We start from the raw sequence: 25,368 nt of genomic DNA, 5'->3' as shown, positions 1-25,368 counted from the left end.
CAGGCTTACCAGCCTCGCAACAATAACAACACCAGCACCAACAACTATGAGAGGAAGAGGGTGACTTTTGACCCGATTCCAATGACGTATGCTGAACTTTATCCTTCCTTAATTGATAGGAAGTTGATAACTCCGCGTGATCCTCCTGCTGTGTCGGCCAATCCCCAATGGTGGTACAAGCCCGAACTTCACTATGTGTATCATTCCGGTGCGCCCGACGTGGAGAATTGATTTCCATTAAAGACCAAGGTGCAAGACCTTTTGAGGAGTGGGATAATGTTCTTTGAGGACGTAGGCCCGAATGTGAAGAAGAACCCATTGCCCGAGCATGGGAAGGCATCTGTTAATATGGTTCAGGGGTTCCCTGGAAAATATAAAGTCCTTTATGTGAATGGCATAAGGCAGTCCTTAGTAGAGATGCATAAGCTGTTGTGTAACACAACCATTATGAGCATGATCATGATAGGTGTTGGGTATGCACTATCAATGAAAGAGGATGTTGTCAGGTGAGAAAGGGCATCCAAGAGATGCTAGATCAAGGGATGATTGAGATACTTCAGAATCATAATGAAGACGAAGTTGATGTTATTACTCCCGTATTCAAAATTCCTGATCCTGTTGTTATCAAGTATGACGGTAGCAAGAAGAAGGTATCGCCAACTCTTGTGATTAAGCCAGCGGGTCCTGTCCCGTATGTATCAGACAAAGCGGTTCCCTACCGTTATAATGCAATCATGCTAGAAGATGGGAAGGAGGTGTCGGTGCCCTCAACCTCTATTGTGAGCATTTCTGACGTTAGTGGAGTGACCCGTAGTGGTCGTGTTTTCTCGGCTCAGCCAAAATCCCACGAAGACATTATGAAGAAAGCTATTGTCAATCCTGCTAGTCTCGTGGGGACTTCTTCTTCGAATCCGTCTGTTCCTGTTGTGAAGGGTGTTGACCCTACTGTTGTTAAATCCAATAATGCTCCTATCCTGGTTGGCCAGTCTGGCATTTTGAAAGAGGATGGTGATGAGATGCTGAGGCTCATCAAGAGGAATGAATATAATGTTGTGGAGTAGTTGCTACACACTCCATCAAAGATATCTGTCTTATCTTTGCTGATGAATTCAAAGCCACACCATGAAGCGTTGTAGAGGGTGTTGGACGTGGCATACGTGGATCACAATGTCACAATCGAGTAGTTTGATAGCATTGTTGCAAATATAACTGCCTGTAACAATTTGAGCTTTTGTGATGATGATCTTCCCGAAGAGGGAAAAGACCACAATTTGGCTTTACATATCTCCATGAATTGTAAAGATGATGCCCTGTCCAATGTGTTGGTGGACACAGGATCATCACTTAATGTATTGCCAAAGTCCATTCTTTCCACACTTTCATATCAGGGACCTCCCATGAGGCAGAATGGAGTGGTAGTGAAAGCTTTCGATGGATCGCGTAAAACTGTGATCGGCGAATTAGAAATCCTGATCAAGATTGGACCTAGTGATTTCCAGATCACTTTCCAGGTCATGGATATACATCCGTCATATAGATGTTTTCTCGGTAGACCATGGATTCACGAGGCAGGCGCCGTGACATCCACCCTGCACCAAAAGTTGAAGTTCGTCAAGAACAAGAAGTTAGTGGTGATAGGGGGAGAGAAGGCTCTCTTGGTTATCCATTTATCTTCCTTCTCCTATATTGATGCTAAGGATGAGGTTGGAACGCCGTTCCAAGGCTTATCTATTGCTGAGCCTTCGAGGAAAGGACTTTCTTCATTTGTCTCCTATAATGATGCAAAGTTGGCCATTGAGCAAGGTGCAACTACTGGTTTGGGGAAAATGATCAAGTTGGAAGATAACAAGTCTCGAGCTGGTATGGGGTATTCTTCTGGTGTTTCCAATGATCTTGGGCTGTTCCAGAGTGGGGGTTTCATCCACATCGTTGAAGATCAGGAAGTTGTTGCCATTGTTGAAGAAGATGAAGAGGAAGACCTGGGCAAATTTGTCATACCCGGAGGAATCTGCAATAATTGGGTCGTTGTTGATGTTCCAACAGTTATCCATAAGTCAACGTAATGTATTCATTTTGATTAAAAACCCTTCTCCCATGCCAAAAGGAGAAGTGAAGACATTGTTGACAAAATTAATTAATACAATGATATTTATTCAATAATCGCATGTTAAATGTTTGTTTTCTCAAATTATTTTTCCTTTTTGCTTTTTGCATGAAATTGGTGATCACCATAAAACCCTAAAAAGAGAATAAAGTCAATTTTTCTGTATAAGGATTTGCCTTGTTTGAATTCTGAAATCTCTTTTATACTCAAAATCATTATGCAGGTTAGTCAAACCCATTGAACATAATGATCCAACACCATCTCCCAACTTTGAGTTCCCTGTATTTGAAGTAGAAGAAGATGATGTTGAAGAGATTCCTGATGAGGTTACCCATCTGCTTGAGCACGAGGAGAAGATCATTCAGCCACATCTTGAGAATCTGGAGACAGTCAACTTGGGGTCTGAAGACTGCATTCGTGAAGTGAAGATTGGGGCACTCCTTGAAGACTCTGTTAAGAAGGGGTTGATTGAGTTGCTACGAGAATATGTCGACGTCTTTGCCTGGTCGTATGAAGACATGCCTGGTCTAGATATTGATATCGTGCAACATTTCATGTCGTTGAAGCCTGAGTGTGTGCCTGTGAAGCAAAAGCTCAAAAGAACTCATCCTGATATGGAAGTGAAGATTAAAGAAGAAGTTCAGTAGCAAATTGATGCGGGGTTTCTGGTGACTTCTACATATCCTCAGTGGGTGGCCAATATTATGCCCTTGCCAAAGAAAGATGGAAAAGTCCGAATATGCATGGACTACCGTGACTAGAATAAAGCTAGTCTAAAAGATGATTTTCCTCTACCACACATTGATATGTTGGTAGACAATACAACTAAATTCAATGTCTTTTCATTTATGGATGGATTTTCCGGTTATAATCAGATTAAAATGGCACCAGAGGATATGGAGAAGACTACATTCATCACACGTTGGGGAACATTCTGTTATCGAGTGATGCCCTTCGGTTTGAAGAATGCCGGAGCCACATATCAACGCCCTATAACTACCTTGTTTCATGATATGATGCACAAGGAGATCGAGGTGTATGTTGATGATATGATTGCAAAGTCGAAAATGGAAGTTGAACATGTAGAACACTTGTTGAAGCTTTTCCAGCGTTTGAGGAAGTACAAACTCCGCTCGAATCCGAACAAGTGTACATTTGGAGTCCGTTCCGATAAGTTATTGGGCTTTATTGTCAGCGAGAAAGGTATTGAGGTTGATCCTACCAAGGTCAGAGCAATACAAGAGATGCCTGCGCCCAAAATTGAGAAACAAGTTCGAGGTTTTCTTGGTCGCTTGAATTACATTTCGAGATTTATATCCCGTATAACTGCCACATGTGCGTTTATATTCAAGCTCCTCCGGAAAGATCAGCGTCATGATTGGACCGAGGATTACCAAAAGGCCTTTGATAGTATCAAAGAGTATTTGTCTGAGCCTTCGATTCTATCTCTGCCTGTTGAAGGAAGACCGTTGATTATGTACTTGATTGTGCTTGATGATTCCATGGGTTGTGTCCTTGGTCAGCAAGATGAATCAGGAAAGAAAGAATATGCAATATACTACTTGAGTAAGAAGTTCACTGACTGTGAGTCTCGGTACTCAATGCTTGAGAAGACCTGTTGTGCTTTGGCTTGGGCTGCTAAGTGTTTACACCAGTATATGTTGAATCATACGACTTGGTTGATATCTAAAATGGATCTGATTAAGTATATCTTTGAGAAGCCTTCTTTAATTGGGAGGATTTCCCGTTGGCAGATGTTGTTGTCTGAGTATGATATTGAGTATCGAGCTCAAAAAGCTATTAAAGGTAGTATCTTGGTTGACCATTTGGCGCATCAACCAATTGAAGATTATCAGTCTGTGCAATATGACTTCCCTGATGAGGAGATTCTGTATTTGAAGATGAAAGACTGTGATGAGCCTACGCTCGATGAAGGGCCAAAGCCTGGTTCCCGATGGGGTATGGTGTTCGATGGTGCTGTCAATCAGTATGCAAATGGTATTGGGCAGTGATTATTACTCCTCAAGGCACACGTTTTCCTTTTACAGCAAGGCTAACTTTCAAATGCACGAATAATATGGCGGAGTATGAGGCTTGTATTATGGGTTTGGAAGAATGTATTGATCTTAGGATAAAACATCTCGATGTTTATGGTGATTCGGACCTTGTTGTGAATCAGATTAAGGGTGAACAGGAGATGAATCAGCCTAGCCTCATCCCATATAGAGATTATGCAAGGAGAATTTCAACTTTCTTTACTAAAGTTGATTTTCATCATATCCCTCGAGATGAGAATCGGATGGCGGATGCTCTCGCTACACTTGCTTCAATGATCGCTGTCAATTATTGGAATGAAGTTCCAAATATTACTGTGATGCGCTTGGATAGACCAGCTCACGTGTTTGCAGTCGAAGAAGTGAAAGATGATAAGCTGTGGTATTATGATATCAAGTGTTTTCTCCAAAGTCAGATTTACCCGTCTGGGGCATCTATTAAAGATAAGAAGACTTTGAGGAGATTATCTGATAGTTTCTACCTTAATGGTGATGTGCTTTACAAGAGGAATTTTGACATGGTTCTGCTCAGATGCGTGGATAGACACGAAGCAGACTTGTTAATGACTGAAGTTCATGAGGGTTCGTTTGGTACTCATTCCAACAGACATGCTATGTCTCAGAAGATGTTGAGAGCAGGCTACTATTGGTTGACAATGGAGTCTGACTGCTGCAAATATGTGAAGAAATGCCACAAGTGTCAGATTTATGCGGACAAGATTCATATTCCCCTACACTTCTGAATGTTATTTCCTCACCATGGCCTTTCTCCATGTGGGGAATCAACATGATTGGTATGATTGAACCAAAGGCGTCGAACGGTCACCATTTTATTCTCGTAGCCATTGATTACTTCACCAAGTGGGTTGAAGCGGCATCGTATGCAAATGTGACCAAGCAGGTGGTTGAAAAGTTTATCAAGAACCATCTCATATGCTGATATGGTGTGCCAGACAAGATCATTACTGATAATGGATCTAACTTGAAAAATAAGATGATGAAAGAGCTGTGTAGTGAGTTCAAGATTGCACATCATAATTCTTCTCCCTATAGACCCAAGATGAATGGGGTTGTTGAAGCTGCTAACAAGAACATCAAGAAGATTATTCAGAAGATGGTTGTTACGTACAAAGATTGGCATGAGATGTTGCCATTTGCTTTACATGGCTATCGTACATCTGTCCGCACTTCAACAGGGGAAACCCCTTTCTCTCTTGTATATGGCATGAAGGTTGTGCTCCTTGTATAAGTTGAGATCCCATCAATGAGAGTCTTGATGGAAGCCAAGTTGACTAAGGCTGAATGGGTTCAGAGTCGTTATGACCAGCTGAATCTGATTGAAGAGAAGTGATTAACTGCCATGTGCCATGGTCAGTTGTATCAACAAAGGATGAAGAAGGCATTTGATAAGAAGGTCAAGCCTCGTATGTTCCGAGAAGGTGACCTCGTGCTCAAAAAAGTCTTGTCTTTCGCGCTCGACTCCAGGGGCAAGTGGACTCCAAACTATGAAGGTTCATACATTGTAAAGAGAGCCTTTTCAGGCGGCGCTTTGTTGCTTACAACTATGGATGGGGAGGATTTCACTCGTCCTGTGAATTCAGATGTGTTAGTACCTTAGGATTGGCATTAATTTAGGATTGGCATCAATTTTGTAAAACAAATAATGTAATCACCTCTGTTGTTTTAATATGTTGGGTTGAAGAAGTTCAACATCTGGACCAACATGTCATATAAGATAGTCTGGGATATTGGTGGTGATTCTCTGACTGATTCTCAGCAAATATTTATGGATCTTGACCAAGTATTTACTCCTACCATTAATTCCTAAGAAAATATTTATGGATCTTGACCAAGTATTTACTCCTACCGTTAATTCCTAAGCATGGTCTGACCTATTTAAAGGATGTATCAGCACTCCTCTTCTCACAAGAGCGACATTCCATTCCCTCTAAACCATGGGGTTTGTTAAGATTTGGGCATACTGCGCCTGGATCTGGTTTTGTGAAGGTTTCATTTATAAATCTTCAGCTAAAAAGGGGGAGAGAAACATTGTCCTGAGGATGTACCAGAAGCAAGCAAAATGTGGTAGCAAGGAGAAGTTGGGTTCAGGCACAAAAGTCACTAACTGGGTATATCACTTGTGACTTGTGATCTGAGTTAAGAGGACAGTTGTGTCTTGTGATCTGAGTTACATTGTCTATGTACTCAGCATTAAATATTCTTCAGGAAGCTCTAGTGTTGAGGGGAAGGGTTGTGATACAGCTGATTCCTATACAGCTTCTTCTTCATGTACACCAAAGTTAGTGTTAGTGATGGTGCTGACAATGACAAAGAGGAAGTGCAGACCCATATTGGGATGTGGTGTCTAGTGTAATGTTTATTTGTTTTAGCTAAAATTTTCCAAAGGGGGAGATTGTTAGTACCTTAGGATTGGCATTAATTTTGTAAAACAAATAATGTAATCACCTCTGTTGTTTTAATATGTTGGGTTGAAGAAGTTCAACATCTGGACCAACATGTCATATAAGATGTCACGACATCATGACTGTGACATCACGCATGTGTATAAAACTGAATTAGTTAATTCTGGTATGTGTTAACTGATTTAATATTCTGGGATTAGTCAGAATCCTAGGTGGCGTTATTTGTGGAGATCTTGAAGACTCAATCAGAATATTTGGTGAATATACCGTTTCTAAATATGTAGATATTTTAGGAAATAAAAGATTGAAGACCTTGATTTTAGCAGAAGTTTTCTGCTGGCTTTGTAACAGCAAAGGAGAAGTTTGCTGCGATTTCTGAAGGCCCAAATCCAGTTGGGTGTTTAGGTTATAAATAGAAGATTGTAACCTAGGTTTTAAACAGCCTCAAATAATGTAAAATTAGGGGTGTGTGTGAGGTAAACCTCCCAACCTGTGGGAAGGTTACCAGGTGTTTCTCAGTGCTCGAAAGCATGAGATTATTTGTAACTCAAAGCCTGTAGGTAAGAGTTGTTATGTTCTTGAACGAAGCTGTGAAGCAAGTTCAAGGTGTTTAGCATTACATTGTAATGGTAGTGATAGGAATGGAAACTGGAGGTTTCTATCTAGGAGTTCCTAGGTATAGATTGCATTGGGTAGGGATTAAGTGAAGAGTTGTAAACGGGGGAGTTTAACTCTGAATTAATATTGCTGATAGTGGATCTTCTTCCTGGCTTGGTATGCCCCTAGAGTAGGTAATGTTGTACCGAACTGGGATAAGAATTACTTGTGTTTTTACCTTCTGCACGTTACATTCTGTCTGTTATAACTCAGTATGTATTTCAGTCTGTTTATCAAGGGAATAACTGACCTGGCACATAACATACAGTCTGAATGCCAAACAGAATGTTATGACATTCATCATTGACAGCTGATACTAAAGTATAGACTAGTTGGTCTCTCACAATACAACAAACTGTAATATTGGAACAAGTGATGTTCAAATCAATGTTGAGACATCATGCTGATAACAGTGCAGGATCAATAGAAGTAAGTACTATGTTTGATCTCTGCTGTGTATTTGTACCAGATGGACAGAACTGGGTGTTCTTCTTTTCTATGGTGGTATAGTAGCAGATGTAGTGACATCTGTGAATGTGTGCATATTAGTACTGGGTTTTAATTTTTATAACTGTCTTGCTGTATTAGTAACAATTTTGGATCAGATGTTATGACTTCGAGTAGAACATCTGAACTCTGACTACACCAGAATTTCAATTGGAATCAGAGTAGGCATCCTGTTCTGTTTCTAGATGAGATCCACGGGTGATACTTTCTGGTATATTGCAAGGAGTTAAGAGCAGGCATCCTGTTCTGTTAGTACTGACGTTGGAACCTTTGGAAGGTTCTATGATTTCCCTGAATGGTCCCTTGAAGTAGGTGGATGGACTATTCATGACAGGAACTGTGTGTACCTGTCTCTGGAGGTTGGCAATTGGCCTTTGTGTGGGACAGTTGTGCCAGTATTGAATCATATTCAAACTTGGTATGTTCTTTGAGGTTGATCTGGTGAAGTGTGTGTTCATAGGTTGAGTTGTATTATGATTTCCGCTGCATAATACCTGGCAAAACTCAAACTCTGATGTAGTTTCCCCTCATGTGGATGAAAGGCTGCTGTATTCAAGATTTCATCATAACCTACTGAAGATGTCAAAGATACTTGAGTCTCCTCAAGTCCACTCATCATGACGTTCTCACTTCAGGATGGTAAGAATCACCTGATCACTAACTCTTTTACTCTCTTGGGTAGTTTATATGAAGACCTTGAAGACTTTCAAGGAGGGTTTGTTCCAAGGAGGTGGAACTAATGTTCTATGTGATGTTAAAACATGTTGTTCAACAAGTATGCAACTACTGGTTGAAGAGAAGATGTTTTTAGGTGTCAAACAAAGGGATAATTTTGTTTAGAACCTACTCCTGACCTGGAAGAGGAGACATCTGTGTGTGCTAAGTTGACAAGGGTAGGGTCAACTGTGTGTGTGCTCAAGAAGGTCACTTTTAGAAGTCTGATCTCTAGAAGTGGAGCTGGTTGAGATGTGACATTGTGCAATTTCCTGATGTTTGTCTTAGTCCTGTATATTGATCAGGGTTGAATAGTTGTTCCCTGGAGTACTATGTTGTGTTGGAAGATAAGTCCCCTGGATGATAGAAGTCAATAATGGGGTAACCTGATTGCTATTTCATTTAAGAGGATTGGGACCAGGAATCTTGTTATTCAAACACCACGCTCAGAAGTGGCAGTTCTTTCAAGGAGTGAGAATATGAAGATTCAGAGGTTGGTTGAGGTAGTATGCTCTGGCAATGCATATCTACTATTGACTGGTGTTGTTTTCTTTCACTAGTATTTGTGGTCAGCTGGAGTCTGATTGGTGTGATTGGAGTATGTATAGGTATAACTCATAGAGTTTGTTGCCACTGGTAGGGATGGTGTATGTCATGTTGAGACATTTGTGTACAATGCATGGATATTGGTGTGGAGTTTCCATGATTGTTAATTTGAGGGGGAGTTTTGGGTAACCTCCTCACGTTTGGTTAGCCTAGGGTCTGGTTGGCTGTTGACCTGTGTCACATGGGTTCTGGTTGTTGTGTGACACATTTGCAAGGAAGGATTCATCTCTCTCATTCGTAAGGGTGAATCTAATCTAGAAAGATTCTCAAAACTGTTGAGGTGCTTGCAAGCAGAAGATGTTGACACTAGAAGAGTATTTTCAAAGTATTCTTATGGTGGAAGTATCTAAAAGGAAAATTGGGAAAGGATTTAAGATCAATGTCTACTTGTACCAAGTACAAGTATTTAATTGATTATCCTTGGAGCTCAAGATAACTGATGCTTTTAAAGATGTTGGAACATCTCTTCTTCAAGACCCTGTGCAGAATCACAGAAAGGATAGTACATTGGTTTATGATCTATCTCTTTGGTGGTAGCAAAAGCATATGATCTTTGAAAAGGTTTTCTGGCAAGGAACATGTTCAGCCTTGGTGTGTACAAGATGAAGAATACATCATAGTCTTGATGGTGGTTACTTGGATCAGTTTATTTCTGATCTAGGTAAGGAAGTGCATTGGCTAATGCACATTGTGGAGTTAAGAACAAGTGGCAGCATTCTTGACATCATGGAAATGGCCTTGCTTTAGGAAGTGGAATCCTTGGTATAGGTGAAGGGTTAGTCTCTAACTGGTCCTTCTGAAGACTCATGCATCAGAGTGTCTGATGTCTTTGGAGAAGAAGCAGGGATTCATCAAGGTGTGAGATTGGATGACTTAACTGCAAACCTGCAGGATGGAGGTTGTTTACTCAAACTTGGTTCCACAATAAAGTCTATGAGAACGTTGAACTCTGGTTCTATGAAGGGAGGAAGTTCTTTCAAGTGGCATAAGAAGGAGTTGAATTCAACAGCTAGATATTAAAACACAATGTTGTGACATTTGGTTCAACATTAGAATCTTAGTTGGTGAAGTGGCACATCAACTTAAGATAGAAGGGTCTACAGAGTTGTAGATTGGGCACTTCAAAAAGATCATTCTCATTGCAGTACTATGGAGTTACTGGATGGAGAGGATGTTACATGTTCATGTCTTAGAGAATCTAAGTTGTGTTTAATATGTAGCTTGAAGTTCAAGTCTCACTTGGAAGGTCAGAATATCTTTGGGAGAAGTCTGATAAACGTGGAGAGGTCAAAAAGTGGCATTTGACTTTTTCATATGAGGATTCATGAAGGAGGTAATCAACCAGTGGCATTTGGTCTATCTCAGAAGTGAGTTCGAAGAATCAAGATAATCAACATATGGCAACTGATTATTCTTGAGGAAAGTCTGAGACAAGTTACTTTTGAGCAGAAAAGTAATAATTTGAAGACAAAAGGAGGTGGTTTATTTTCATCTCTTGGAGCTTGTGGAAGGAGTTCTGAGCTATCTATGGAAGATTATCTCTTATAATGGGATGAGAATGTATATGTCCCAATGTGTGTCTGGTTTCTTTTGGCTCAAGCTAGTGACTCAGTGATATCTGAAGATTATCATATGGTGTTTTTAGTTATGTTGTGAAGGATGTCCTAACTTATGTTAGAACATTTTGTGAAGTGGTTTTCTGTTCTGGTTAGAAGAGAGATTGACACAGAGTATGGATGAGTTCAGCCAAGAGGGTTGAACAGAGGGTGTGCTCTTGAAGACATGAAGATGCGTCTTATGTTTTCCATTCATCAAGTGGTCTGGATTCTCTTTGAATCAGGAAGTATGTGAAGGTCCAACTTTAGGGTGTTGGATATGTTCATGTGTGATCTCCAAGTTTCAAGAGGAGAGTTGGTTGTTCATGACAGGGGGAGTTCTGTCTTTGCACTGCAAGAAATCATCAAGCTTGTGGTCTATGTGTTCTCAGATAACAAGGTATGGCACCTTGTTAGTTAGTGGGATGATGTGGTGTGTGTCAAGGTTGAGTGAGCAGAAGAATGTCTGACCGGATGTCATGACATTGCCTTGGACAATTTGTGTGTCTTACTAGTTGCATCCATAACTAGTAATTTTGTTGTTTGTTGCACAGATTTAGGGGGAGGAGAAGTACCCTTGTGAATGTGTGTATTACTAGTAGCCATAGCTAGTAATTGTTTTGCTTCTGCTGCTGATTAAACTTCCGTTATGCTGTTTAAACTTCTGATAAGTGGTTTAACTGCTGGTAGATTTCCTTGGGAACAAAAAGGATAGAGTGTTCACAAGATGTCATATATGATGTCTTAACATAAGATATCCTATGTACCTGCTGGAAGTTATATAAGGAAATATGGATGTGTGGTGCTAGATGTCAAGCTACCACTGGAGGTGAAAAAGTGGTTTTAGGAAATGGTGATAGGGAGAATACATGAAGAATGCAGACAAAAGCAGTGTCGAATGTTAAGACATCACTTGCAACGTGTCTGACAGCATTTATGGAATAGTCTACACGCATTGGAACTGTTGTTTTTGAAAAGAAACAGTCAAGAGCTATAAAAGGTATTCAAAGATAGTCTGGGATATTGGTGGTGATTCTCTGACTGATTCTCAGCAAATATTTATGGATCTTGACCAAGTATTTACTCTTACCGTTAATTCCTAAGCAAATATTTATGGAACTTGACCAAGTATTTACTCCTACCGTTAATTCCTAAGCATGGTCTGACCTATTTAAAGGATGTATCAGCACTCCTCTTCTCACAAAAGCGACATTCCATTCCCTCTAAACCATGGGGTTTTTTAAGATTTGGGCATACTGCGCCTGGATCTGGTTTTGTGAAGGTTTCATTTATAAATGTTCAGCTAAAAAGGGGGAGAGAAACATTGTCCTGAGGATGTACCAGAAGCAAGCAAAATGTGGTAGCAAGGATAAGTTGGGTTCAGGCACAAAAGTCACTAACTGGGTATATCACTTGTGACTTGTGATCTGAGTTAAGAGGACAGTTGTGTCTTGTGATCTGAGTTACATTATCTATGTACTCAGCATTACATATTCTTCAGGAAGCTCTAGTGTTGAGGGGAAGGGTTGTGATGCAGCTGATTCCTATACAACTTCTTCTTCATGTACACCAAACTTGGTGTTAGTGATGGTGCTGACAATGACAAAGAGGAAGTGCAGACCCATATTGGGATGTGGTGTCTAGTGTAATGTTTATTTGTTTTAGCTAAAATTTGCCAAAGGGGGAGATTGTTAGTACCTTAGGATTGGCATTAATTTTGTAAAACAAATAATGTAATCACCTCTGTTGTTTTAATATGTTGGGTTGAAGAAGTTCAACATCTGGACCAACATGTCATATAAGATGTCACGACATCGTGACTGTGACATCACGCATGTGTATAAAACTGAATTAGTTAATTCTGGTATGTGTTAACTGATTTAATATTCTGGGATTAGTCAAAATCCTAGGTGGCGTTATTTGTGGAGATCTTGAAGACTCAATCAGAATATTTGGTGAATATATAGTTTCTAAATATGTAGATATTTTAGGAATAAAAGATTGAAGACCTAGATTTTAGCAAAAGTTTTCTGCTGGCTTTGTAACAGCAAAGGAGAAGTTTGCTGCGATTTCTGAAGGCCCAAATCCAATTGGGTGTTTAGGTTATAAATAGAAGATTGTAACCTAGGTTTTAAACAACCTCAAATAATGTAAAATTAGGGGTGTGTGTGAGGTAAACCTCCCAACCTGTGGGAAGGTTACCAGGTGTTTCTCAGTGCTCGAAAGCGTGAGATTATTTGTAACTCAAAGCCTGTAGGTAAGAGTTGTTATGTTCTTGAACGAAGCTGTGAAGCAAGTTCAAGGTGTTTAGCATTACATTGTAATGGTAGTGATAGGAATGGAAACTGGAGGTTTCTATCTAGGAGTTCCTAGGTATAGATTGCATTGGGTAGGGATTAAGTGAAGAGTTGTAAACGGGGGAGTTTAACTCTGAATTAATACTTCTGATAGTGGATCTTCTTCCTGGCTTGGTATGCCCCCAGAGTAGGTAATGTTGTACCGAACTGGGTTAACAATTACTTGTGTTTTTACCTTCTGCACGTTACATTCTGTCTGTTATAACTCAATATGTATTTCAGTCTGTTTATAAAGGGAATAACTGACATGGCACATAACATACGGTCTAAATGCCAAACAGAATGTTATGACATTCATCATTGACAGCTGATACTAAAGTATAGACTGGTTGGTCTATCACAGTACAGCAAACTGTAATGCTGGAACAGGTGATGTTCAAATCAATGTTGAGACATCATGCTGATAACAGTGCAGGATCAATAGAAGTAAGTATTATTGTTTGATCTCTGCTATGTATTTGTACCAGATGGACAGAACTGGGTGTTCTTCTTTTCTATGGTGGTATAGTAGCAGATGTAGTGACATCTGTGAATGTGTGCATATTAGTACTGGGTTTTAATTTTTATAACTGTCTTGTTGTATTAGTAACAATGTTGGATCAGATGTCGTGACTTCGAGTAGAACATCTGAACTCTGACTACACCAAATTTCAAGATGCAGTCAAGAAATACTTCGCCTAAAAATAAAAACAGAATAGCTCGCTAAGTTGAAAACCCGAAAGGGCGGCTTAGGAAAAAATGAGTGTCTCGGTGGATTGAAAACCCGAAAGGGCGGTGGATCGGTAAAATAGCAAGTGTACTATTTGCACCAATGTAGTAATAAAAAGGGAGTTATCCCGAGTATCTATCTCGAGGACTGCGTAGAAAGTATCAATTTTTAGAATAATTCAATTGAACAAAATTTCATATGGGGTTTGATGATTGTTTTCACAAATGATAAGAAATAAAATATAAAGCGTATAAAAACAATTTAACCGATATGAGAAATAATGCTAGGGCCAGGTGTATGAATTGCTATGTATTCCACTTTTTCCATATCATATAACACCTATGTTATTATAATTCAAAACAGTTTCTCTAGAGTAGTTTTCTCTAATTCCTTAGCCAAAACCATTTAATAGGCAATTTCAATCCTAATTCCTCAATCATTCAAATTGCTGTTATGAAATACTTATTTTATCCAGAATTTATAGTAACCGCAGTTTGATCCCCATTCCTAAGTGATTAAACACGGGTTTTATTATACAACAAGTGATAAGGCGGTTTGTCCGACCTAAACCTTAACCAGAGATCAGAATTTCATTTATCCGATAAAATTAAGCATTAAGCACGTTGTATAATAATTTGAATTACGAAAACATCAATGATTATAAGAACATGGATAAAATATTCATACAGTAGCAGTTCAGGGACACCCCCTAGCATTGGGGGGTTTAGCCTCTCATAATATTCAAAGACAAAAGATTACAAATTAAAGACATTACAAGTTGTTGTTGATGCAAGTTGATCTTCAATTTCTTCCGATCTTGAAGATCTCTTCTCTTCTCCACACCTTGCAAGGTCGCTTCTCCTTTTCGTCTTCTTTTCTTTCACGATCAAAAAGTCAACTTTCTCAGTGCCCAAATTCAAACTAAATAGTTTCCAAACAACTAAAAAACATTGCGAAATGCCCAAAATGCCCTCCGGATGTCTAAAGGAGTTAACATAAGAAAAATCAGCAATTGGGGCGAAATGGCCAACACGGGCCGTGTCAGGTGACACGGGCACCCGTGTCAGCTCACTGTTTTACTGGGTTCTGGATGGCTGGCTTGCACATGCTGACACGGGTCGTGTCAGCTGACACGGGCACCCGTGTCAGCCCCCTGTTTTGTCTATTTTTCGCTTTTCATTAAGTCTTCGACCTCCATTCTTCCGTAAAAAAAACTTTTGGACTTGTTATCTAACCTGGAAACCAAACAGTATACACCGAAACGCATAAAATGTGACAAAAGGCAAAAAACTACTGATGCAACATAAAACAAACGGAAATTCATAAAATGTAATAAACTCAAGAAATCACTAAAATAAAACGCAAAAAGTTACCGATTCATGAAGATTCCATGCTGGATAGATGATGAAAACTGAGTGTAAATGATGGCCGATCAGCGGTCCAGGAAAAAGTTAGAGGCATAAAAGAAATGAATATATATATATATATATATATATATATATATATATATATATATATATATATATATATATATCCCGCTAGATTGAGTACCTCACCCTAGGGCAATCTAGGCAAAAATTACGCATTTGGCAAGTAACTGCATCCTGGCAAGACTTTGTTCTACAACCGTTGTCTGTCAAAGATTCTCGCTCAGTCATCATCAACTGAAGCTTCAAATACAGTGGATTCAGAGTTGGTGGAAAAATGGTCATTATGTTCAATGTAGCCCTTTTTCCATGTATATCACCAATTTCAAATTTATAAAGATCCATGGAGTCTCTCCATTTGCGGACTACCACTCTATTAAATAAATTTGAGCCTTTATCCAATTCTTTGCACTCTTATTTGTTTTTGTTTAACAAATGTTTGCATGTTTTTAATTGATTTGTGTTAAACAAATAAAGTTTGTATAAACTGTTTTAAATGAACATTCACGATGACTGAAAGGATAAGTGGTACGTCCTTAGTGCTTTCCCGAGGATAGTATGATTACCAAAAGGGAAAGACATTTATTCATATCCGAGCATTCTTATGTCCTCTTCATTATTATTCTGGTTGTCTCCCTAGCGAGCGCAGAAAGAATAGTACGTCATCAACTTCCCAGAGTGTCTGGTTTGAGAAGTTTCCCTTTGATGGCAGTGGATTGATCTATCTTATTAGATTGCTTTCTCCTAGCAAAGTTTATGGATGTTCATTTAACGTATTTCCGGATGATTTGTTTGTGCATACATGCGTGTTCCCCCCGTGGAGTCTTAGAAATATGTGTTTGGTCGCATGGTTGATCTGTGGTTGATCCCTTCTGTTCTAGTTCTTGCCTGGATCTTTTAGAGACGTGTATCCCTCTCTATCAGGCACTAGCATTTGTGTTTTATCAATTATATGGTTGTCATCCCTTGTGTGGACTGACCTAAAATCCCTTATAGATTGATAAAATTTGATATGTTATTCTACTCACAAGAACTTTATCTTTCCCCGGCATGAGTAAAATTCCCCAGTGGAGCAGGCATGCACTCCCTGCAAAGCTATCTTTCCCGATAATTGTCTCCTCAGCAGGAAGTTGCCTAGAGCAATTGATGAAGGGCTTGTTTCCTTTTTCATCCCTAGCATGTCGCTTGTTGACAAAGGATTCATTTGCGATTTCCTCAGCTAGGGTAGTTCTTTTGAGAACATTTGCGGCCTGTCCCCAGTAGGGTTTCCTGATCCAAGTTTGATGATTTGTATCCCCTCTAAGTTTGCAGATTTCTTCTAGCATTAAAAGTTGGTGCTGAAGATTTTTATTTCCTTCCCCCAGTGGAGCAAAGTGCTATTTCTCCCCTCAGCGGAATTTCCTCTTCAGCAGATAGAAGGGAGTGTTTTGATTGATGAGTATCCGATTGATGGTTGTTCCCCACGGAGTTTCACATCATTCCTTGATAAGTTCCCCAGTAGAGTTTCCTCCCCGACGGATCTTATTGCTTGTCCCCAGTTGTGGTTGACATCTTCCCGTGATTTTTCTTCTCCCTTGGATAATCCCCATCAGAGTCAAGTTCTCTGTTTTGATCATCATCTTTCGCTGCTTCTGAATACATCTTTTTTGTATCCTCGGCGAGTGTAGCTTTTAGGATAGGGTTTGATATCCCCGATGATTTATTTTCATCCATCTCGGGTTGTTCCCAAGCTGAGTTCTCTAGTAGGCTTCGCCCTTTTGGTTGAGACGATTGTGATGGGTGTTTGTTTGTGATTCTCGGACTTGTTTGTGTTAGATATGTCTGTTTGTCAGCATTAATCATACACAAAACATGCATATACATGCATAATTATAGCATTCAGATATTCATGATGCATTCTTTTCCATATATATCCCTGCTATTGGCGAAATATTCTTCCCCAAGCAGATGTTAGTGTCTGATCTCTCCATAAAGAGTCAGCCCCATAGGCAGAAAGTGTCTATCTTTCCTTCTTTATTCCCCACTGAGTTATGTCATGGCAGATGATTATTGTTTCAGTTCCCCCCCCCCCCCCCTCCCCAAGTATGTATTGGGATGGAATTACTCCCCTGAGTTATATCCTCATCGGGTTGAGTATTGTTCGATTGTGTCTTTCTAGTTTGTTCCTGGATTGACTTTTTTTTCTTGTTATTCCCCTGCAGTTCCCTGTGGTCTAGTTGTTCAATTACTCAGTAACCAGTAATTGTTCTGTAAGTCTGTTCAATTACTCAGTAACCAGTAATTGTTCTGTAAGTCTTGAAATTTTCTTGTGGTAAGGATTATTTTTCTAGTTTATAATGGTGTTTAGGAAAGTGGTAAAGTGCAGAAAAATAATGACACGGAGATTTATCCTGGTTCCCTTCACAATCCGAAGGTACATCCAGTCCCCTTTCCAACAAGAAAGAGATTTCCACTATCTGTATGGACTTGTACAATGACCAACAAAGACCACCAAGAACTAACTCTTGGATTTCCAACAAAGTCCACTTATGAGAACAATCCTCTCAAAGTGACTCTCTTGTTTCTAAACAACAAGGAAACCTTCTTAGTGATAAGAGAACAATCCTCTCCTATGCACCTCTTACTATCAAGCAAGTAAGGATAAAACACTCACTATCTTAATTCCACTAAGATTAAATTCCAATACATTTGTGATCAATTTCTTGAGCGACTTTGAGCTATTGTTGAAAAGTATATCTTCGGCAAATATTTTTATATCGTATCCACAGAGATTGGTTGTTATTACCGTCGTTCTATAATCCAAAATGTTATAAGTTTACAAAGTAACAAATTTGTTTTGTTTGGAAAGTTATCTTTTGAGCAAAATATCACTAAAATAATAAAATGGTTTTAATCAAATGTAAAAGCTTGGCAAGATTGGAGTTCACTATTCCAAGTGCTTATGATTCCTTATGATAGCTATATAGATTTAAGATTATTGATGATGTTCAAGTATCCTCTCAATGTCATTTATGTCTAAATGATATTGTGACAATCACTATATTGATCCTTAGACGATCTCTCCACCTAACTATCAATATAGCAATCTTTAATGATTAATACCAAAGAAGAGTAATGAATAAATCTATCTCTACAACTCATTCACTACTTGAAAATCTATTTTATGTCAAGACTCAAATAATCTCTTTCAACAACTACTCAAATCTGATTTTCAACTTAGGGCAAAAATAGTATTCAATACATCAACAATCTTTTATCATATATATGAATCAAATGGAATACATAAAAAAATGAGAATAGCTACTACCTCTAATATTGACAAAATGGGGTTTAGCTCTTCATCATCATTTTCAAAAGCAAAATGCAATGGAAGAAAAACTCTATTTTTCTCTCTTACAAAAAATATCAAAATATCAATGAATGTGTTAGAATGAATATCACTTTCCATTCTGATTTTCTAAAAGGGTTGGCATTTTCTAAAATGATCATTTCTCATCTAAGGCAGAAAAGTTCCCCCAAGGCAGCACCAAAATGGCAAAACCAGCTGGTCATGAAAAACAACACCCTTGGCCCAAAAGCAAATTGCTGGATTCGCAGCCTTCGCGGCGCGAACTGAAGCTATCTCAGCTTCCTTGCTTTGCAAGCTTCATCCAAAGTCTTCCAAGTGGTATTCTTCCAAAATTGGGCCTCCAAATTGCATTCAACACCTCTTTCATATTATGATGTTGCATTCTAAAAGCTCTCTTATCCAAAAATTCTACAAAATTAACAAATATGTGAAATAACTATTCAAAATAAAATAAATTAAACCTAATTGCATTTATACAAAATAGTGAGAATAAAAGTGTGTAATTACATCAAAACTTGTTAAAAGGGACCAATAAAATGATATAAAAAGTAGTACTAATTGGTCCCTAACAACTCTCCCCAACTTAGCATTTTGTTTGTCCCTAAATTCCACCATCACAACCAAAGCAATGACAAAAAAGATTGAAACAAGGATTTACCAAGGACATTCAAATGGTTCAAAAGTGTTTGGCAATTTCTCAATCCACCTATCTCAATTCTAGACAAAACATGAATAAGAGAAATGGTTGAGTGCAAAAATCATTCCAAGGAATTCAAAACCATATATGTCAAAATTGAATCAAACTTACACACACATCATAATAATGATGAATAACATGAAGGGTTACTTTGACTCATCCAAGCAATTAAATCAACAACAACTCAAATCATGCGGTTATCACAACAAATACCAAATCATGTGAAAAATGAGAATCAATAGGTCTTTCAAAGGTTGTAATGTGGCTTAGGTTACAAGAAAGGATATGATTAAGAGAATTCAACAAAGTTGCCTATCCTAAGGGAGCATTCCCAAACATTCAACTCTACCCAATTTCCCTTTCTTTGATCCCTATCTTTTTCTTTTTATTTTTCTTTTCACAACCACACAACCATGAGCATTTTCTTTGCTTTTTTCTTTCTTTTCTTTTTCTTTGCTCTATGGTTTCAAGGGTGATGTCTTTTTCTTGTTTCTTTTCATATTTTCACCCTTTCATAAAAACTCACTTTTCCAAGTTTTTAATCACATCTTTTTACTTTACTCTCCCCAACTTTAGATTCCAAAACCAAATTTATTCAATAATGCTCCCTACTTCGACATAAGCAAAAGGCAAAATTTGCAAACAACTCGGTTTGAGGGTTCAATTGATACGAAAGAAATTAGGATTCATTTATTCCAAAATTTTCAATTGATTTTACAATGATCAATCAAATGAATCCTAAAATAAGCTCAAAGGGGTTTAACTAAGGATTACTCCTCACAAGGTTAGTTGATTCAAACTTTTTGGTCAAGTGGTTTTTCTCAACAAACAATGCCTCTATCATTTTCAAAATTTTCACACAAAAATAGATTGATGCATGATTTAGCATGATAATAATGAATTGAAATAATGCTTGGTTTCCCGCATTTTAGTGTACAATGGAAAGCTTCCTCACAATTGGTTAAGTCCTATTTTGATTCAAAAATGACATATATTTCAATGAGTTTATGATATGAAATTTGCACACACCATCAAACTACTCATGTTAAGTCTAGAAAGCGATAAACTGTACCTTGAAATGCCGACACTAATTCTTATCATCACCACTTGAAGTGTCCTATGCTTCTTTCTTTGCGAACATTTCATGGTTGCTTTAAGCTTGACTTAAGAGTAAGAACAATTAAACAAAAATATTGGTAAACCAAATTGATTGTAACACACTTAAATCTCAAAAAGTATTCATGCAATTATCAAAACAACTAATCAAACCAAAGTTTTGGTGAACTAGAGCCACCCAAAAGTACATCAAAATTTTACAAAAGCAAAATAATACAAAGAAAACTCAAAATAAAACAAACTCCTTAAATTCACCAACTCCTCAATCTTCCTCCTCTTGGCCACCACCAACAAATCCAAGGACGTCCTCCATCTCATCGCCATGGTTTGCACCACCTCCTGCACCCCCCATAAAAGCTGGTCTGCCCTCAGGCCAATTAGCATAAGCAACATATTCCGCCTGAGAAGGAAATGTGTGGGCTTCGGGTGCAAGGAACGTGTTCTGGAATTGTTGCTGCATAGCATCAAAGATAAATGATTGAGACCTCCTAGAGGCCTCAAATCTCTCACAGCAATAATTGGCAAACGCCATCTGGTCGAAGACTGGAGTAGTGCGGGGTCGGGGTCTGGATGACGAAGTTCCAGCTCCTTCGGTTCGATCCATTTGGCTTTGGCAGAACCTATTCAGATAAGCATCGTTAATCACACTAGTGATAGAGAAGTGTACTTCATCCGGAATGGCAACATTCGCCCGACGGCAAAGTCCCATGATCAGCCCCGGGTATGCAAGCACACCTGCTTTACCACCAAATTTTTGGTTCCGCTTATAGCCATCTTCCTCATTTCTCCCGTTATGATTGATGCTACATCCACATATTTGCCGATCATAATGTAGTTCAACAAACACCCTACATCCAGAGGGATCGTGGTGTTATGGCTCCTTGGCCGGATGTTGTTCAACAACAGCACCAAAAATGCCCTTGCTTCCAGATTTAGATTTTCTCTTTTCCAAGATTTTGGAAGTCCTTGATCGTTTAGGTCAATGATTTTCCTTTAAGGCACAGGGTAGCACTCACCGCTTGAAGATCCCAAACATTTTCCAATTCCTGGGTACGATACTCGCACCGCTCGTTCTCTCCCAGGGTTAGAGGATTACCAAAATATGAGTTAATAGCATCTCGGCCAAAAGAAATAATCCTGCCTCTTACCCTTGTTTGGTAGTTGAAAGCTACTCCTTCTTCAAGGTGCATAGCGTTTGCATAGAACTCCCGAACAATATCATAATTGATCGCCGCTTCTAGTTCACAAAGTTTGGTCCACCTTCTTCTCTCAAAATTTGAAACCACATTCCGATAAGTCCCACCCGGTAACAACCGGATGAACCTTTCCGGCTGGATGGTTCTCTTGATTAGGTTTTCAAATCGTTCTTCGTGTTCGTCACTGGTGAACCGTCTTAAAGAACGAGGATGAGCGGAAGCCGTGGTTTTGGTTCTCTTAGACATCTGCAATAAACATCAGAACAACCACACAACAAAACATGAAGAGAGTTAGCAATCAACAGCATAAAAACATGGCCCTGGAATTTCCCAGTTCGCGACGCAAAGGCCCATTCGCGGCGCGAATCCTGCGAACCAGGAAATCTCCAGGAGCCTGCTAGGGTTCCAAAGATTTGAAGCTTTTTACTTCCAACAGTCAAAATCATAACTCTACCTAATCCTAATCTGAACCCATATTAGACATGCAAGGTTATTTCAAGTGTCAAGTTCCAATTTTTACAAAACCCTAACCTTACCTAAATGAGAACCCAAAAGGAATGGAGAAGAGAACATGAAAAGAGCAACATACCTTATTGAAGTGCACTTGAATCTTAGCTACAAACTGAGGATTTGGGAGGTGGGGAAGGAAATTCTTGAGTTTTTAGAGGTTTTGGAAGTTTAGGTAGTGGGAGTGGAAAAAGGGTTTATGTTTTGAAACTAAAAGAGTGATTTTGAAAATAACCTAATAGAATTTAAGTGGTTCTGCCACGCACCGTTCGCGGGGCGAACCTTGTTCGCAACGCGAACTGAAGCTTTGCATTCAGTTCGCTGGGCGAACGATGGTGGCGGGGCGAACGGCAGTGGACAGAACCCAATTTCACATATTTTAACACAGCATAATTGAGAAAATGTAAAATGCAGACTTACAACGTTGGGTTGCCTCCCAACAAGCGCTTTGTTTAACGTCGTTTAGAGCTCGACGGTCCAACGGTCTTCACGATCCGACTTTGTTGAGCAACTTCCTCAAGGGCTTTATTATCTTCAAGAGGTTCTTGATGAACCTTCGATAAAATCTGATACCACCCGTTTTCGGAAATACTTGCACAACACTCACCCATTCAACATCGGAGATAGAACAAATCATTCCGGCCTCTACTAGTTTGACAACTTCCTTCTTTTTCAGCACTCGTATAAATTGATTCTCCTCTTTTGTGGACAATGTATTGCTAATGACCACCGGTTTAGTACAGTCATCACCAAGGAACACATACTTCAAATGTGGCTCTAGTTTTGGCTCTTCCACTTCCTTTGTCATATCCAAGCCTTCATTTGTCTCTTCATGATAAACAAGTTCTCCACAAGACTCTAGTTCATGAAACATTGCTTCCATCTCCTTTCCTTCATTTTTGGTCGAAACTTTGTAGACTCCGATAAGAGATTTCTCTGATGGATTAGAAACATGAACCTGGTTTGCAATCTCAACTAGTCCCTCCTTGGTGGCATCGATTCGGAAGGAGTCATGCTTAACATTAGGGTGCTTTTTGGCTTCAAAAAGATTGAAGGTTACCTCTTCATCTTGCACCCTCACTTTCATTAGTCCATCATCAATATCAATCATCATTCGGGTTGTTTTCATGAATGGTCTTCCAAGAATTATAGGAACCTCACGATCCTCATCCATGTCTACTATCACAAAATCTACCGGGAACAAGAATTTGTCCACTTTCACATGTCTTGAGCAATTCCATATGGTGAAGTGGTAGATTTGTCGGCTAGTTGTAAAGTCATCCTTGTAGGTTTGATCTCAACATTTCCCACTCTTTTGACAATGGATAGGGGAGTTAAATTGATGCTAGATCCCAAGTCGATCAAGCCATTACCAATATAGGTGTCTCCAATGGTTACCGGTAAAACGACTCGGCCGGGATCGGATTCCTTCCTTGGGAGAGTCTTTTGAATGATGGCATTACAATATGCATCGAGCAAGATTGTCTCGTCTTCCACATGTCTTCTTTTCTTTGTGAGAATATCCTTCATGAACTTTGCATACCGCGGCATTTGCTCTAATGCATCGGCAAATGGAATATTGATTTGAAGTTGTTTGAATATGTCCATAAACCGTGCATAGTGTCTAGCATTATCCTTCTTCGATGGTGCGTGCGGATAGGGTAGATGTTGAACTGGAATGACATTCACTCCTTTGTCTCTTGTTTTCTTTTTTCTTGGTTCAATTTCCTTCTTCATTTCCGCTTCACACTGTTGTTCCTCCATCAATTGCTGGTTCTGCTGTTTTCGCGGCGCGAACTGAGCAGTTGCTGCCACTTTCTTCTTTCCACAAGCCACATCCTCATTTTCCAATACAGCATCCATATCATTCTCTACTGTAATTTCCTCACTTTTTCCACTTGTCAACTCTCTACCGCTTTGTAAGACCCCAATTTTGTCCCTAAGATCCCTCATGACATCATATCATAGCATTGCATAGCCTCAAGGATCTTTGAATATATTTCCTTCCTTTCCTTTGGGTGGGATATCCCTGTGAGTGGTTTTGAGATCACCAAGCATGTGTGCATTATATATCTTTGCTTTTCTCATTTGCTTACTAACCAAAAGCATCAAAAATATGTCATCTAACATTTATTTTGCAGTGTAAGCAGCCACAAGTCAAAGCAATTCAAGGTTTTCCTCTGTACAAGAACAAATGGTACTTTCTTGGTTTGAGGACCACACATCATTATATTGAGCTTATATGAGCTAGAGGTTCATTTTGGAGCAAATTCCCCAAGAGGTTGAGGCCCAAGTTCATCAGGCAATTTCAGGTCATCTGAGGACTAATACAATCAACTGTACAATCAATTGAAGACTTTGAGGTGTGGGAAATGATATTAACATCCTCATTCATGTTCAAACAAGGCCTACTCATCATGTCAAACATTTATATTGAAGAATTTGAAGCCAGTGCAAAAGTTTCCCAAAATGAAAAGTGACCTGTAATTTCAAGTTTCCAAAAATGGCAAGTTTTTGGTCCATATTCAACTTGACTTTCCAACATCAAAGATGCTTCAAATGAAATTTTGGTCAACATGAAAGTTGAAGATATTTCTCTCCCATTTCCAAAAAGTCCAAAATCATGATCATCTGATGAATGGTTGAGGAGATATGATCCAATGATTGCCAAGTGTGCATGGAACTTCAACAAGCCATAACTTTTGATCCAAAACTCCAAATGGAGTCACTCTTTTTGTAAAATGCTTATTATGACATATATTTTCCAAATCCATCATGACATTGCATGAAATTTAATCACATGATCATTTGCCCATGCATGTTCATTTTGGAGGGAAAATGCCAAATTCAAATTTGGTGCATCATATGAACTTAATTCCAATCCAATTATGTGCATGAGATGATTTTAAGTGAAAATGAACCTCCACATAGCATTGTTCACGTGCTCATTCACCATGCATAGGTGTTTTGGCTAAATTGATCATGCACCTCATTCTCATTAACTTTTCATTAACTATTGCCTAATTACATTTTCAGCATGATTAACACATAGTATAAAGCCTTAATCCTAACAGAAATTTGATAACACACACATTCTAGATCTAGATTTTGGATTTCCCTCCATTTTTGCTCTCATCTCAATTTTCAATTTCCTTCACATAGCACATGAATTTTATTGGATAATCGTGTTCAGCAAGTGTCATTGAGTAAGGATCAAGCTCTGATTTGAAGAATTCGAGCCAGAATCAAGCACATCAAGCTCAAGAACATGAAGATGGAAGTTGCAATTTGATCAAGATCCAAGCCTTTCCAAGCTTCAATTCATACATAAAGCTTCAAGTCATCAATAT

The sequence above is a fragment of the Lathyrus oleraceus genome, chromosome 5, assembly GCF_024323335.1.
Source record: "Lathyrus oleraceus cultivar Zhongwan6 chromosome 5, CAAS_Psat_ZW6_1.0, whole genome shotgun sequence".
NCBI lineage: Eukaryota > Viridiplantae > Streptophyta > Magnoliopsida > Fabales > Fabaceae > Lathyrus > Lathyrus oleraceus.
Note: the sequence above shows the minus strand (reverse complement) of the source record.